Raw genomic sequence first — 17,664 nt, forward strand, 5'->3', positions numbered from 1 at the left:
ACGGGGTATAGATATGGAGGAGTTCAGAAAGATACTTGGGGCCAGATCCATATGCTCCATATTGCTCCATATGCCAGCCATGCATGTTGCAAAATATGTAGTTCTTATCCACAGAACGATGAACAGGCCTATTGAAATGGGGCCTCAGATGTCATACAAGTCAAGTGTGTGTGTGTGTGTGTGTGTGTGTGTGTGTGCACTTCATGCTATGCAGAGAGGAGACAATTCAGTGAAGGAACTTTCAAGAAAAAAAAGTGATAATTGATAATTCTCAGTATTTGTGGAATTGGATAATCAGGTTGCATAATTTGCAGGTTGTCCTAAGACATTCTTAGCAGACATAGAATCAATATCTACCGGTACAAAAATGACTGCATGTATACATTTATAGAGATTCTTATTCCAGGCACTGTTGTTAGTGCTTGCTTTCTACCCTTGACCCCAGATCTCTTTTTTTTTTTTCCTATTGGGTCCCAGCACAGTCCTCTTGCCTCCAGCATAGCCATGCTGTGTCGCCTTCCACCAACATAGCCCCTGGGACGAAGCATAGAGAGAGCGTGCAGCCCATACTGTTAAAGGAGCTGCACAATGATGGAGGACACTGATGTCAGCAAAGCGGGCGGGGATCAGCCCGGTGTCACCAGCTTGGGTAACTCATACTGGAAGGACCGGCTGCCCAGGAGCTTCAAGCACTATTTGGACCGCCTGGCCCGGGGCTTTGTTCGGGTGCAGCCTTCCAACGGGCCAGCGTTTGCCATGGTGCTGATGGAAGACCTGCTGAACAGGAGGAATGGTGGGTTGTTGGTTGGTTTTCTGTCTGTCTGTCGGTCTTTCTTTTTTGCCCTTAAAAGAATTTTTTTTTTGTGTGTGTGTGTGTGTGAGTTATGGAGAAACATGGGGTAGGGGGGTCACATAAGGGGAGTTTCATCTTCTGTATTGATTGATTGATTGATTGATATGGATACTTATATAGCACCTATCCTCAGTTGGAGACCAAGCTTTAAGTGCTTTACAAACATGGGGTCATTTACACAACAGACTGCCTACCTGGGTAGAGCCGACTGACAGCTGCTATTGGGCACTCCTCATTTGTTTCCTGTGTCATTCAATCAGATTTCAGGCATGAACATATACACACTCAGACAAACATATAACATTTTACATGTATGACCGTTTTGTTTACCCACCATGTAGGCAGCCATACTCCGTTTTCGGGGGTGTGCATGCTGGGTATGTTCTTGTTTACATAACCTACCGAACGCTGACATGGATCACAGGATTTTTCAGTTTAACATGCGTATTTAATCTTATGCGTGCGTATACACACGAATGGGGGTTCAGGCACTGGCAGGTCTGCACATATGTTGACCTGGGAGATCGGAAAAATCTCCACCCTTTACCCACTAGGCACCACTGAGATGTCTAGCTGTTTGGTTTTCTGTCTTTTTAGTTTTTTCGGTGTGGGAAGGGGTGGGTGGGGTAGTTTGGATCATGACTGTCATTTCATAGTGACTTGAAAACTTCTCTTTTGTTTCTCTGCATGAAAATTAATACTCAGGTAAGTACAGGGTTGGTGGCATGCGGACTTCAGCTGAGCACTATGTTTGTTGGTGACCAGGGATGATTTGAGAACTGCATAAATATCAATATTCAGATGGGTTGCAAGGTTGGTTTGCTAATTTTATTTCATTACAGCTTATTTGTGTCAGATATGTTCAGTCTTTGCTCTGTTGAAGAATTCAGACGTAACACAGTAATGAGCGATCTAAAAAAAAATAAGAATGAGAAAAAGGTTGGACCAAGTTAATGAAAGATGTGCCTGACTATTGAAAAAACAAAATAAACAACAAAAAAACAAACAAACAAAAACTTCTGAGAAATGACACTGCAGGACCTGACCAGGAGGAATGCCTAGCAGTTTGGTTTTCTGTCTTTTGACTTTTTTTGGTGTGGGAGGGGGTGGGTGGGGTAGTTTGGATCATGACCAAGTTATTGAAAAATTTGTCTTAACTTAAGGAGAAGACCCAACAGAAGTGACTATGTAGTACTGATGTAGGCAATGCACACACATGCACACACATATGATGATTATGCCCATTCCTGACCATGACGATACAATTGAAATATGCAAATATATGTCTGTTAATTTCGCAAATGGAGCCCTGGGAAGTGTTTCTGCATTCAGCCAGGTCTGTCAGCTAGGTATGTTAATTGGTATCACTATCAGTCATTTTGTTGCAAATGTTTTAGTGTGTAGTTTTGATTAATTTTTTTTCTTTTCTTTTTTAAATATTTTTATTGGCAATACATATTTTGAGCCAAGTTGCAAGCTTCTCAGTTCTTGTTTCTGTGCCTGTTATGGAAGCTGTGAGTTATACGAATTTTTAGAGTTTGCCAGTGTTTGGAATAAAATTTGATGAAATAAAACAGTTTTAAAGATTGTTTTATTGTATTTGTACATAATACAATAACATGCATGCATGCATTCATCATTTTCATATATATTTGCACATAATGTAGATGCTAGTATTTTTTTTATTATTTTTTAAATTTTTTTAATAGAAATGCGGATGATTGATTTTATCAAGAAATGCAAAATGTAATCTGAGAACCTCTTTTGGTCTCTAGTAAATTTTGTTTTGGTGAGGTTTAAATCAAAGGTGTAAAGTAAAGACTTTTTAATGTAATCTGTTATAATGCATTCATGCGATTAGTTTTGAAATAGTCTTTAATCATGCATTTGAAAAGACTCTTTTTTAGATGTTAAGAGAGTCTTAAGACATGCAGTAAAAAAAGTTTTTAAAGATAATAAAGATTGATTGTCTTAGAATATGTAGTTGAAAAAAAAAGTAGACGTTGAAATAGTGTACAGATCCTCGTTTTAGACATTAGAGAGAGAGAAAAAAAAATGCATGCACACAAGAGAAGGCAGGAAAAACAACAACAGATCAATAGAGATAGAGAGAGTGCTGTCATGTGCATACTAAAATGATCAAACAGGACGTGATCTTTGGTTTCTGTCAGTGTAACTTGCTGTGTGTGTTGACAGGGAGTTAGTGTTTGCATCACTGTCGGAATGTATGTTACATGCATATATTATGTGTGTTGTTTCAGATGAGCTGGAGAAACTCCCTGAAGTCTCATATCTAATGATGCTGAAGGAGAAGGTAGACAGAAAGGCCTGCATCTGTGGAGAACCTCAGCCTTTGCTACAGGCAGGAGAGGAGGGTAATTCATTGTTGGTTTCCTGTTTGTTATTTCTCATATAATTTGCTGATTGGGTTATTATTTATTTATTTATTTATTTATTTCTGTCATAGCGTTTTTGCTCATGTGTAAATGCCGATGCTACACTGTGACAGTTCGGAGAATTTGAACCTGAACCTGCCACACTCACTCATGGGACGCGCAGACAACGCACACATGAACAAATACCAAACATTGACACACAAGGTAAGTACAAGTGCAAATGACAATTTATTTTCCAAAGTAAGTACAGGTGCAAACAATGATATATTTTCTAAACTAAGTACATGTGCAAACAATGATTTATTTTCTAAACTAAGTTCATTTTCTTTTCTAATCTGTATATGGTGCACTCTGCCCATATCAACCACCGGTTGTACTGGACATCACTTATACTGATGTGAAAAATTTCCTGGTCGAAGGCCTTCTTTGACATGACTAAAAAGTCATCGGAAAACAGGATATTGGTTGTACTTGACATCACTTTTATCGACCGTGCTTTTCCAGTCTTCTGGATATACCGGACATTGTGTATGCCGTCATAGATCTCTTCCCCAGGAGTCTTCTCTGTGGGTATAGCTTCATGTCAGACATTGCTGATGGCACCTGGTCCCATCCCCAGGAGTACTTAACAATTCTGATATATTGTCAGATATCACTGGCAGTGAAGGTCCATCATTCTTTTACTACATAGTCAGAGGCTATAACTTGGGTCTAAAAATACTGCACTGCCAGAAAGGCTGTCTAGACATTATGCAGTTTGTGTCACACAAACATACTGACACCTGAAAATGTTACTAACCTCTTCACTGCTAGTGCATTTTGCTATAGCCTATGCTAAGAAAATTTTCAGAAAAACAAGAAAAACACGCCAATGATTTTAATTTGCTTATGTTTCAAAAAGTACTGAAGATAAGTGCATAAAAGTATATATCAAATGAAAGGAAAATGAACTAAGATTTTGTTTTTAATACTCACATGATCAAATAATGAGTCAATCTGACACAAAAATTCCGTAAAATGCAATAAAATAAAAATGGGACTGTCATTCCATCATGTAGGTGTACAACATCAACCAGGTTATCAACCAGTCTTTCTTGTGACTGTTGTGATCAACCACACACACTGTCAAGGCTGCGCAACAGTGTCCATGTCCATAAGACTCCAACACAGTCCACACAAAGAATAAAAATGGTGTACTCACCCATCATCTATCACCAGTAAAAACGCTGTGTGTTGTACTTGCGGAAACAGTCTTGACATAGTGCTGGTTTGCTGGGGCAGTCTGGGCAGTAGAACCTCACATCCTTTCTTTGTCCTTTCTTCCAGCAGACTGTGCACCTTCTTTGTGGCTGGGCCTTCTGTGGGGTATGTGGGATGACATCAATGAAGTGTCGTCCACACAGACGAGCAGCGTGGTCATCTTTAGCAGTGTCTTGGTCTTGGTCACCAAAAATCATGGCACTGATTACATCCTTCTGGACGTTCAGGAGTGTACACGGGTGTTCAGTGCTGGCACTTTAGTTGGCCCTGCGAAAGTTCGTGAACCCAGGAAGTAAGGCATGGATATAAATAAACGCGGCTGACAAACAGGCCGCGCCAGCGGCACTCGCTGTACGCTTGTTCAGCGGTAAATCTGCTTTGTTTCTTTCGCGCATCATCTTCCCGGATGGATCGGAAATAACGACTAAAGAAGTGGTTTTCTACAAAGAACACAAAATAATCTTTCCATTGACTCCAAACACAATATGTTTTCTTACATAGCGGTTGTTGCGGCAACGGCTGAAACATAAATGAAGAAAGAGAAGAGAAGGATAAGCAGAAACATGATCGCAAAAATCGTTATGTTTAAATCCCTCTCTAAGAAAACTGGCGTTTAGCACAATAACATCGTAAATACACACAGAACATATAGCATGCCTGCATGCAGATTAGCTTACCTTTTGAGTTGTGCGATTTTTCTTGGCAGCACAACAAACGTTTAAATGAACACACTGTAGCATGGTGAGAGTGAGCAGCAGGGGGGTGGAGAGCGGGGTGAGTGTCTGTCGGCCTATGGCACTGCCGTGCCCTTTACTTCATTCCACGAGAAAGACGAAGACTTTTAAGGTAAAAAAAAAAAAAAAAAAAAATGAAACGATGATGTTGATAAAATAATGAAATTGTGTAAATCAAATCAAACTGCACTCCAATAATACAACCAGGAATAGCAATAATTCAACTTTCTGTAATCGCTGCAGGAAATGTGTGGATGCTGTGAAAAGGTGGGAAAAGCGGGGCGGGGGCCGCGGGGCCGAGTGAAACAAAGAAGGCAGTGTCCCAGTTTGGCGCGCGGGGCCAGAAATACCGCGGCGAATGTGCCGGTCAGTACAGAGTGCGGTGGGAAAGTCTGGCATTAAAAAATTTTTGACCCAAGACACTAGACGCTGCTCGGCCAACTAAAGAGCCGGATTTTGTGCTCGGCTGAGCAGCCGTGTGTACTGCTGTTGCCTGCTTTTTTGTAGAGGATGTGTGCATTCAGCATGGCAGTTTGTAGAAAATGCACACACAGCTTTTTGTACCACTTCAGGGTTTTCCTTGTGGCATCGTAGGGCTGCAGCTGTTGGTCATGATGGTCCATGGCACCCATGTTTTTGTTGTAATCCAGAATTGCTGGAGGCTTGTTTACTAGTAGCCCTTTGGTCTTGCTGCTGCTGGTCTTCAGCTGTAGGTTTGTGGCAAGTTGTCAACTCCAGATGGTCCAGGATGAACATCATGATCATCACCATGCTGCATACCTGAAACACAGTGCATAAAAGACTAAGTTTGTTGGGTTTTTGGAGTTTTTGTTGTTGTTGTTGGTTGTTTTTTTTTACATATAAAAAGATCATGAAATAGTACCATTTTATTTCTGATTGTTTACAGAAGCTGAAATACAAACACGCACACACACCTACCCCACCCCCACCCCAAACCCCCAAAACACACACACTGAAACTGATTCATGGTATGCCACACCCCCTTCATTCTCTCTTTCTCATACAAAACAAAATGACACACACACACACACACACACACACACACACACACACACACTTACACTTCTACAAGTGTTGCATTTACAAAGTAATTCAGGCACACAATTCTGTATATCTTTCTCTGATTTCAGTTTTATGAACATCTCCCCCCCCCCCCTTCCCCCACTCTCTCTCTCTCTCACACACAAAACAACACCACTGAACAACAACAACAATAACAACAACAAACTAATACACACTTGGAAACGAATACAAAGAAAGCTCTTGGTCAGCGACACACGCTGTCATCAACAATGAGCCAGCCAGCAAGCCACGCCCCCTCGCTGCATTGGTCACACAGTACACACGTGACACTCTCTCACTCTCACATACTGATCAGTGACTGAAAAAGCTTCTTACCACAGCTAACACATTCAAAACAGACACATTGCAGTCATATTCATTGTTACAACAAACAGAAAGCAAATAATAACTGAAAAACCTCGTAAACACCCACCTGCATCTTGAATCAGCTGATCTTGCCTGTCTCACTTTCGTCAAGCAACTCCACCTCCCACCCCCCTCCATGTCAAAATCTGTGTCTTCGGCATCAACGTCACACAGTTTTATCTTATTCAGTCCACAATCTTCATCTCTACTGTTTGCATCGCGAAAGATTTCTTTCAATATTAGTGCAAGTGTTGGGGTTTGTCAGCGTTCAGCCACGGCATTGCATACTCAACTTGAGCTTCGTACAAACTTGCAAAACTTTCGCCATAAATATGACAATCTGATGAATAATTTTAGCTTATGGAACTCAGGAGATAAAGAGCTCTCAGGGGAGCTAATTTAATGGTTAGCAGACTGCATTTTCTCTAATGCGGGACTCGAAACATAGAACGTTGTAACATGACGTACGGCGCACGTCAATACAGCATTGGTGAGCGACATTTCATGACGTACGCCGTATGTCAACATTGTAGTCAAGAGGTTAAACAGGTAATGTTAGATAAAATACCATGCACTTTTATTGTTAGTATTAGTGTTATTGTTGTGGAGTGTCCGTTTTAGTATTTGTATTTGTCTTTCTTGCTATGACATTAATTTGTTCTTTCTCTCTTCTTTTTATTAATATTTATTTTGTCTTATTTACTTATAAGTAGTGGTGGTGGTAGTATTAGTAGTAGTAGTGTATTTTTTAGTTTGTTTTGTTTGCTTGTTAATTTCTTTGCCCAGAGGACTGGATGAAAAAAAGCATGTCCTTGCTTATTCCACTTCTTTCTCCTTCATTAAAGAAAATTCATTCTCTCTCTCTCTCTCTCTCTCTCAGTAAGTCATTCCCTCTTTTTCTGTCTGTCTGTTTATCTGTCTATCTCGCTTTCCCTCTGCCTTTCTCTCTGTCAGTCTGTGTTCATCACAACCACCACTGAAAAAAAAAACCCAACAAAACACGCAACCCCCCCCCCCCCGCCCCCCACCCCCCCAAAAAAAAACAACAACGTTGCATTGAAATTTGCACATGTAAACACAGAACTTTACAAAATTGATGTAGGCCCAATGCTAAGTATAAATAACATTTTATAGTCAGGATTCATGAGAATGAGACATTAAACATACACACAGACCAAACTCGCACCACAGAGGGCATAGGCAGGGTTCAAATTTAGCAGGTGCCCAGGTGCAAATGCTACGAAAAGTTGGATCAGGCATACAAATTTTCTGTCAAGAGTGCTCAGTTGGCACTCAAAAATTGATAGAAGTGAAAGAAAGTTAATTAACTCATTGGAGATGCTTTGGCGCCGGCACTCTGCCCACTCAGAATGACGTGCCGTAGTGTAGGATTCAATGGATTGCGGACTTTTTTTTCATACACTCAGCAGTGTTTAGTTAAAGGGAAAGTAATCAGGCTTTCTTGAGGGATCAGTTTAGGAAAAATTGAGTTATTTCCCCTTGACTTAACCGTGTGAAAGGCCTTTTTTCTGGAATTTTCTTGACCCGGTCAGAGGTCACGATGCTTATGCAACGAACATGGCGGACTAGCGGACATACTCCTTGTGTGAGGCTGTCGAAATTGTGACAGACGGAGGACTAGACATTGAATGTGACCTCCAAGACACTGGTAACGAATTCTCGGATGATTTTTCTGATGAAGACATTCAGTTAGTACCAGATGATGATTTTGAAAGTGACGACGAAACTTTGCTGACTGACCCCTATGATGCCGAGACAGAAATCAACAGTGACACTAGTGACGGCCATACTGCAAGACAAGATGACTCGATGACTTTAGATATTGACGAGGAGGAATAAGAGTACTTGTATGAGTAGATAAAAGACCTGATAAACTTCCCACTGGCTGCACCTTTCACTGGGACCCCAGGACTCTCACCAACTTCACAGACATGCCCACTTCTGTTGAGGTGAGTGTATTTACAATTTGATATTGTTGCTGATTTATTTTTTGTGTAAATAATGTCAGTTTCTACAATTTTTGAAGAATAATTTGTATAGATTAATGTAAAATTATCATTTAATGTGTGTGCACTTACTAAATTGTGTGGGGGTGTCAATTGTATTATGCGTGGGCATGTCTGTGCATGTGTGTTATTTATACTGTCACTCCTGAATTATTATGTATGTGTATATGCTGTGTAATATTATTGATGTTTATTTTGTATTTGTTTTTTTGCCCATTTTTTGCAATACATGCAAAAGCTTTTCTTTTTTCTTATGACAGCATTGTCCGTTACAGAAATTCAAAGCACTTTACATGCATGAAGAGGAGATCTGCCAGACACAGGAGCAGACATGGGGAGACTGAGGCCAGGCAGTCACTGGCCTGCTAACATTCCACCCACCAAGGAGCAGCAGATCAGGAAAACACAGAGAGAGTGCAAGGTGTGTTGCGCCAAACACGAAACACAAGGAGCGTCACGTCAAGAAGTGAAAAATGCAAAAAAAAACCACCACAGTCATGTGCAAACAGTGTAAAGTCCCCATCTGTGCTGTTCCATGCTTTGAGGTGTTCCACACCGTCAAGGACTACAACAAATAATAATCTAGCTGTAGCAGAAATGTGTAAACAGATTTTTTCCTTCTTTTTTCAAGTGATGGATTCACATGGTTTTGCGTTTTCTGTTTTTCCAGTGTTGTGATCTTTTATTTTTTTGTTTTTTAACAGTTTGTTTGCAACATTTGACTTCAAACTGATTCATGAGAATCAGGGAACCTTACTGTGTGAGAAAATCATCATATGCTGCCTTGTGGATTAGCTGATGGATATGACATGCCTGGTGAGTACAGTATACCTATTTTTCTTATTTTTTTGGTTTTTCAGTATTTAGTGACATAATTTAAAATATTAAAAAAAATATTTAGCAGTATTTAATGAGAAAACTGTTTCAAAATGTTAAAAGAAGAGACAGTAAACTTTCAACTGATATATAATTTGTATGTCTTTGTCTCTGTGTAAAAGTGTGTTGAATTTTTTACATATGCCAATATTTGCCCGTCACAGCAAAACTACATGATCTATTTAACTACGTTAAAGACACACCAAGAAAGCAAGCTCGAACTCGGTTGATTGAAATGTAAAGTGTCGTCTGCTGCAGCTCGCTTCGCCAAACAGCATCTTTGCTTGTGTGCGATGGGATGTTGACGTTCATGGCGCGTTAGCGATGAACAATGTTTCCCATCTTAAATGTTTAAAGAAAGGCTCCTGAAACAGACGAAAGCTCAGGATGAAAAAAAGAATAAACAGCAGGAGTGAGAATCAAGAAAGCAAGCTCGAACTCGGTTGATTGAAATGTAAAGTGTTGTCTGCTGCAGCTCGCTTCGCTAAACAGCATCTTTGCTTGTGTGTGATGGGATGTTGACGTTCATGGCGCGTCAGCGATGAACGATGTCTCCCATCTTAAATGTTTAAAGAAAGGCTCCTGAAACAGACGAAAGCTCAGGATGAAAAAAAGAATAAACAGCAGGAGTGAGAATCAAAGCGCTGATGTGTGTACAATGAAGCCTGGTAGAAAGACTGCTTTGGCACATTTTATTTCAGTTTATTATGCTGAAACCCAAAACCACAACTGGGCACTCCAATGCTTTGTCCAGAGTGCCCGACTGGCACTAAAAAAAAAAAAAAAAGTGTTACATTTGAACCCAGATAGGAAATAGTTGCTTATATCAACAATAGACAACATGCATATGTACACAGTGCCTACTTTCTGAGAACATCAGAAAAGCCATAATATTTCCGTAATATCAGGAGACTTCGGATATAACGTTCACAAGGCCAAAAGTGGCTGCTATAACTGATGTTTGGCTATAGTGGACATCGGATGTACCAACACCCTAAGTCTTATCTCTGGAGTGGCCGATATAGCTGGAGTTTTACTGTGTATCTTCCCATTTCGCAAGTCATTCTTATACCTACTGATACAAGGTTCTGCTACAATTCAGATTGAATAGACATTTATTTTATCTTTCAATCCAAAGTTTCTGGGAATGAAATGCCAAGGTGAAAGGCAAGGTCTCATGGCAACAGTTGGTATCTGAGAGAAGTGAAAGCTGCCAAGGGCCTTTCATCTGGAAACACCTCACACGCACTGGACTACACTCCCTGATGGGTTGAAGACCCTGGGTTATATAAAACAAAGAAAAGGAAAGAAGGAAAAAAAGATAGTTGTCGTTCAGTGCCTAACCCACACAATGAATGACACATCGTCCCAAAACCGCACCTTGCACACACAAACCTCAAGCCTCTAAAGATTCCACTGGATTAGCATGAAATGTATGCAAATTAATTAATTACAATACATGTATGGTGGAAAGCGCATCCCAAATCTCCCCTTGGGATGTTTAATTGACCTGCATAAAAATAACAATCATAATGGTAATTCACATACTATCTGACAAACAAGAAGAAGATTCACATGCAGAAGTGTATTTTGAAACAAAACGAAACAAAAAAGTAATTTCCGAAACAAGTCTGGATATGGAGGAACGTTGAAAGGCCACCACACTCCTATAAAAATTATCACATTGATGACATCCTAACTGATTATGGCAGAATGTTGAAACTGAAGAACCATATTGTTGATATCGCACATGGTTGAATATGTATGTTGACACACTTTGTGTAAGTGAAAGTGTGATGACGAAGATTTACATGTATAAAAACATGTAAGTGTAATGTGCTGCCACTGAAGACAGCTTTCCAACCCTATCATGTCTGGCAGTTGAGAGCAAAAACTTGAGAGCAGCTAGAGCTTGGTTGTGGTATCAGTCTCCCTGAAATATATATGGATGTCCTCAGTGGTAAACATGTCCTAAACAATTCAGTATTCCTAAAACGCTAATTGTTATTGCTGGAATGTAACACCATCCTTAAAACAACAAAACAAATCAAACATGAATGACTTTTTCTGTTCCACATTCATAAAAGAAATGTTAAGTTTCTGGTAAACATTAGGTTAAGAAAACAAAATATTCCAATTTTACGCCAACAATAATTATGAAGTCTGAATTCTACATGCAATTTGAAAAAGAGTTTATTTACAACTTTCCTTTCTCTTGTAAATTTTACTTTAAAAAAACAAAAAAAACAACAACAAAAAAAAAACAAAACAAAAAAAAACCCACTTCTAACATCTTCAATGTTTCCACTATTAACCACACCTGCCAAAAGTTGAAAAAAAAAAAAAAAAGAAGAAGAAGAAGAAGAAAGAAAAAAGCTGGCACACCCAGAGGCAATTCGTCAACACCGGTTACATGACCACTATCTTGAAAAAAGAAAACAAAATTGACATCACATGCCATACCAAACTTTACAATTTATCCTCGGTCACATAACCCCACTGCTGGTATCCACACCATACTCATCTTTCTTTGTCTAACATATCTGACATGCCAAAATATTCCAAAACAGGAGTTTTCCTTAAAAAAAAACAAACCCACACCTTTATATAAAGAAGAAAAAGAAAAACAAACATCCAGAGGTGACTATTCTTTTCCACTTCTCTTTACATTTTACATCCTCCTTTGTTTCAGAAGTCATTTCAAAGTCCTCAAGCAAAACTTTCTTTTTTCTATTATATATATATATTTTTTTTACTGTGGTACTAGCATGCTGACTGCCTCTCTCTGATTGCCAGTCTTTGTGTGTGTTGCTAGCATGCTGACTGCCTCTCTCTGATTGCCAGTCTTTGTGTGTGTTGCTAGCATGCTGACTGCCTCTCTCTGATTGCCAGTCTTTGTGTGTGTGTGTGTGTGATGGGCAGCACCGACAGATAGCGTGTCCTTGGTCATCACCTGTAAGAGCTGCGGCCGCACCACCAGGGAGCTTCAGACTCCAGAACCTGGGGAGAACAAGAGCGGGTCAGGGCTGGAGGATAACAAAAGCCAGCTTCTGTCTGAGGACGACAACCTGTCCGTAAGTAGAGGAGGAGAAGGTGGACTGGCTGGCTGGTTGAGTTGTAGTCCAGTCAGCAGAAAGAATGGGGTAAAACTAAAAGTTACACAAACAAAATTATAAGGACATGACAGAATGAAGTAGTAATTATGTCTACCAAAATAGAATAATGAAGGTTTCTGCATAATTGTGTTATTTGGTTTTGAAAATGTGCAGCTTTCATTGGTTTTGCTAGTATGATGCTGTGCGAAATCTGTAGAGATTTTGCGTCATCCACTTTGATTTGGTTGCATGAGAGCTGACATCAATCGTAGCAGAAAAACTTTTGAAGTTGCATTTTTTTACCTTTAGAGCAGTTTTCATTCAAATAATTGTTAAATGCAGATTATATCCAATATATATATAAGCTCTAGTATTGTGTTAACCTTGATGATAACAATTCAGTAGTCAATAATAGTGTAGTGCTTTTGTGTATTGATATCAACAAGCCAAAGCCGTCCAGAAGCGACTTACCAAGTATGGCATCTGAAACACATCAATATATGATTTTATTCCTCATGCCCTTTCTCTTTTCTCACTATCATTCATCAATCGGGTCATTCTTGCCATTTCTGTGCAGATGATTTTCGGCTTCATTACTGTTTTCCCATTGACTTTCCAACCCTTGCGTGTATTGTAGTTTGAAAGATAGTGTTTAAGATGTGGCTGAGTGGATATGTAAGAACAAGTTGCAGTTGAATGAGAATAAAACAAAGATAATTGCCATTGGCATCAGATTAAAGGTTAACCAGGTCACCTCTGCACCTATGTCCATCTCTGGCTGTAACATTCCATTCTCCAGTCTGTTAGAAACCTCGGCGTCCACTTAGATCAGTTGATTAATAATAAAGCAGTCAATTTTACCATTTTATTGAAAATATAAACTTCTGTTTGGTTTGCAAGTTACACTCATGTATTCGTCTACCAGGAGCAGTAAAATTGTGCCATGTAATTCTGTGTGAAATGATTAGTTTCAAACTGTTCTCATTTATGTAAACCATTTACTCATAAAGTCACTAACCGCGCCATTCAGTGTCCATCTGTCATTTACAATTCACTCAAAAACAGGCCCGCTACAGGTCTTATGCCTCAAACTGATTTGGCTCACAACCCCACCGATTTAAGCTGCACATGCTTTTTAACAGCTGTGATAAGTTGTTTGGGTATCTGTGAAATGAATTCATAAACCCCCATGAGGTTTCCTGAAATAGAGATGTCTTGGATCGGATTTGGCTGAGATTATCTTGCACAATGTTTCAATAGATCTTTTAATGTTTTTTTACAGTAATCATTTAGATCAACTTGTGTAGTTTACACATTGTCTAATTGCAGTAATTCAATGATTAATACGAAAAAAAAAAAAAATCAACCCTAAAATAGGAGATTAATGAAAATTGTGTTCTGTTTGGAGTGTTTGTTACAATTCATTCAAGTCGGAAAGTGAAGTGAAAACATGAGAAATGAGTTTGAAACTTTGATCTATACTACAATTGTGAGAAAAAGGTTACGCTGATCAATGTGTCAGATGGTAAGAAAAAAAATCATCAGTAGGTCCTTAGGTATAAGAACTGACACGCCACCAACTCACGCTCCCCTCACTATTGGGCACATGCATCAACAAAGAGTCCATGGCAATGAGAGTTGTCCTGGCAAAATTCAGAAGAAATCCCCTTTGATTAGTACACAAAAAATATATGCAGGCACTCAAGGCCTAAGTGCTTTGGGTTATGCTGCTGGACATGCATTTGCTTAGCAGATGTGGTGTAGCTTATATGGATTTGTCCAAACGCAGTGATACCTCCTTGAGAAACTGAAACTGTTTGAGTAAGTATAGTTCATATTGGCAGAAATCATGGTGTTTAGGTTTCACACTGTGTAGTTTTTGGTAGGTAAAGAGCAATGAAGAGAAGATGATAACAAGGTGAGGGTCAGTTTTCAGTTCCATTTTTTTCTGGTTTTGGTTGTTGTTGATGTTGACGATAAACACATGTAATTGTCAAATTGTGTTGTTGTTTTTCATGGTCAGACAAGCCCAAGAGTGGATGTGTATGATCAGACAAGCTCAAGTATGGCAGTGTATGGTCAGACAAGCCCAAGTGTGGCTGTGTACGGTCAGACAAGACTAAGTGTGGCTGTGTACAGTCAGACGAGCCTAAGTGTGGCTGTGTATGGTCAGACAAGCCCAAGTGTGGCTGTGTACAGTCAGACAAGCCCAAGAGTGGATGTGTACGGTCAGACAAGCCCAAGTGTGGCTGTGTACAGTCAGACAAGTCCAAGAGCAGATGTGTACGGTCAGGCAAGCCCAAGAGCGGATGTGTACGGTCAGACAAGCCGAAGTGTGGCTGTGTACTGTCAGACAAGCCCAAGAGTGGATGTGTACAGTCAGACAAGCCCAAGTGTGGATGTCTATGGTCAGACAAGCCCAAGTGTGGCTGTGTACAGTCAGACAAGCCCAAGAGTGGATGTGTACAGTCAGACAAGCCCAAGTGTGGCTGTGTATGGTCAGACAAGCCCAAGAGTGGATGTGTACGGTCAGACGAGCCCAAGAGCGGATGTGTACGGTCAGACAAGCCCAAGTGTGGATGTGTACAGTCAGACGAGCCCAAGAGTGGATGTGTACGGTCAGACAAGCCCAAGAGTGGATGTGTACGGTCAGACAAGCCCAAGAGTGGATGTGTACGGTCAGACGAGCCCAAGAGCGGATGTGTACGGTCAGACAAACCCAAGTGTGGTTGTGTACGGTCAGACAAGCCCAAGTGTGGTTGTGTACAGTCAGGCAAACCCAAGAGTGGATGTGTATGGTCAGACGAGCCCATGTGTGGCTATGCATGGTCAGACAAACCCAAGAGTGGATGTGTACGGTCAGACAAGCCCAAGAGTGGATGTGTACAGTCAGACAAGCCCAAGTGTGGCTGTGTACGGTCAGATGAGCCCAAGTGTGGCTGTGCACGGTCAGAAAAGCCCAAGAGTGGATATGTATGGTCAGAAAAGCCCAAGAGTGGATGTGTATGGTCAGACGAGCCCAAGTGGGCTGTGTACAGGGAAAAAAGCCAAAAAGTGGCTGTGTACGGTCAGACAAGCCAAAGAGTGGATGTGTATGGTCAGAAAGCCCAAAGAGTTGATGTGTATGGTCAGACAAGCCCAGGAGTGGATGTGTATGGTCAGACAAGCCAAAGAGTGGATGTGTATGGTCAGGTGAGTCAGAGCGGATGTGTACGGTCAGACGAGCCCGAGTGTGGCTGTGTACGGTCAGACAAGCCCAAGTAATGCTGATTATGGGGTATTTGGGATGAAGATCAGGAGGGTGTGGCCATTGGTGCAACATGGATGATTGGTCAGCCAGAAAAAACCATCCCTGGCCCCCACCCCCACCCTCGAAAAATAAACAAAAAACAACAACAGAGAAAATAAAAACGAACACTTTAACCACTTAATTATTGTGCATATTGCAGGTTTTTCAGTATCCGTTTGTGCTGTTCCCTTTTCAGACACCCATATCACACACACACACACACACACACACATACACATACACACACACAAATGCTGCATTAACACTTTTCTTGGACTTATTTCTGATATGTTAATGGTATGATTAAAGAGCTGCAAGGGGAAGCAAACACTTCATTATTGAAAAAAATGATGGATATTACAACACTCAATGCTTCCCTTGACCATATCTTGGCAGCCTTTGCCTATCATGACTGCAGCAAAATACACTGTTGGAGTTTTGAGGAATATGAAATAAACAAATCCATGTAAGAATCTGTTTGAATCTGTGTGATGGTACAATTTTAAATGCAATGTGTTGTGATGGTCACTGTCATCACCCAGCCTCAAACAGCATGTTTCCATGGGTGTGCAGATAGCCACAGTGTCCACTAGGAATGGCAAGGCGATTTGCTCCACCAAAGTGCAGACCAGTGAACCACCTGTCGACGAGGGGGTCCAGGTCAGCTTTGGCCTGGATCAGGCTGTTCAGGTCGATACCACCCACTCCTCCCGACACCCCTCCCCGATACCGTCCCCAGAGAGCAAACTCTGCGATGAATGTATTATCATTGTAATGGAGCAGGCGCCCTCAAAGCCTGTCAAAGCTAAGAGGTTGGGGCATGGAGCAGAGGGTCCGTGTGGCAGGTGTGGGAAAAGAAAGCCTGACAGTGCCCCTCCGGCCAAGAAGTGTGTTGTGTGTGGAGAGAAAACACCAGGGGAGAGAAATCCCGACAGTGCACCTCCAGCCAAGAAGTGTGTTGTATGTGGAGAAAAAGCACCAGGAGAGAGAAAGCCAGACAGTGCCCCTTCGCCCAACAAATGTGTTGTGTGTGGAAAGCCTGACAGTGCCCCTTCACCCAACAAATGTGTTGTGTGTGGAAAGCCTGACAGTGCCCCTTCGCCCAACAAATGTGTTGTGTGTGGAAAGCCTGACAGTGCCCCTTCACCCTGTAAATGTGTTGTGTGTGGAAAGCCTGACAGTGCCCCTTCGCCCAACAAATGTGTTGTGTGTGGAAAGCCTGACAGTGCCCCTTCGCCCAACAAATGTGTTGTGTGTGGAAAGCCTGACAGTGCCCCTTCACCCTGTAAATGTGTTGTGTGTGGAAAGCCTGACAGTGCCCCTTCGCCCAACAAATGTGTTGTGTGTGGAAAGCCTGACAGTGCCCCTTCACCCTGTAAATGTGTTGTGTGTGGAAAGCCTGACAGTGCCCCTTCGCCCAACAAATGTGTTGTGTGTGGAAAGCCTGACAGTGCCCCTTCACCCTGTAAATGTGTTGTGTGTGGAAAGCCTGACAGTGCCCCTCCAGCCAAGAAGTGTGTTGTGTGTGGAGGGGGAAGTACTGGCCAGACGCCAGCACCTGTTCACCAGCCTCAGCACTATGAGATCTTGTCTCCTATGCCAGGCCAGGGATTCAGACCTGTTCCTCCTTCTGGCGCTGTCAAAGCTGCACCCGATCAACCTCCCATGCAGAGTCAAGGTTTCCA

This window comes from Babylonia areolata, chromosome 34, assembly GCF_041734735.1.
Source record: "Babylonia areolata isolate BAREFJ2019XMU chromosome 34, ASM4173473v1, whole genome shotgun sequence".
Classification (NCBI taxonomy): Eukaryota; Metazoa; Mollusca; class Gastropoda; order Neogastropoda; family Buccinidae; genus Babylonia; species Babylonia areolata.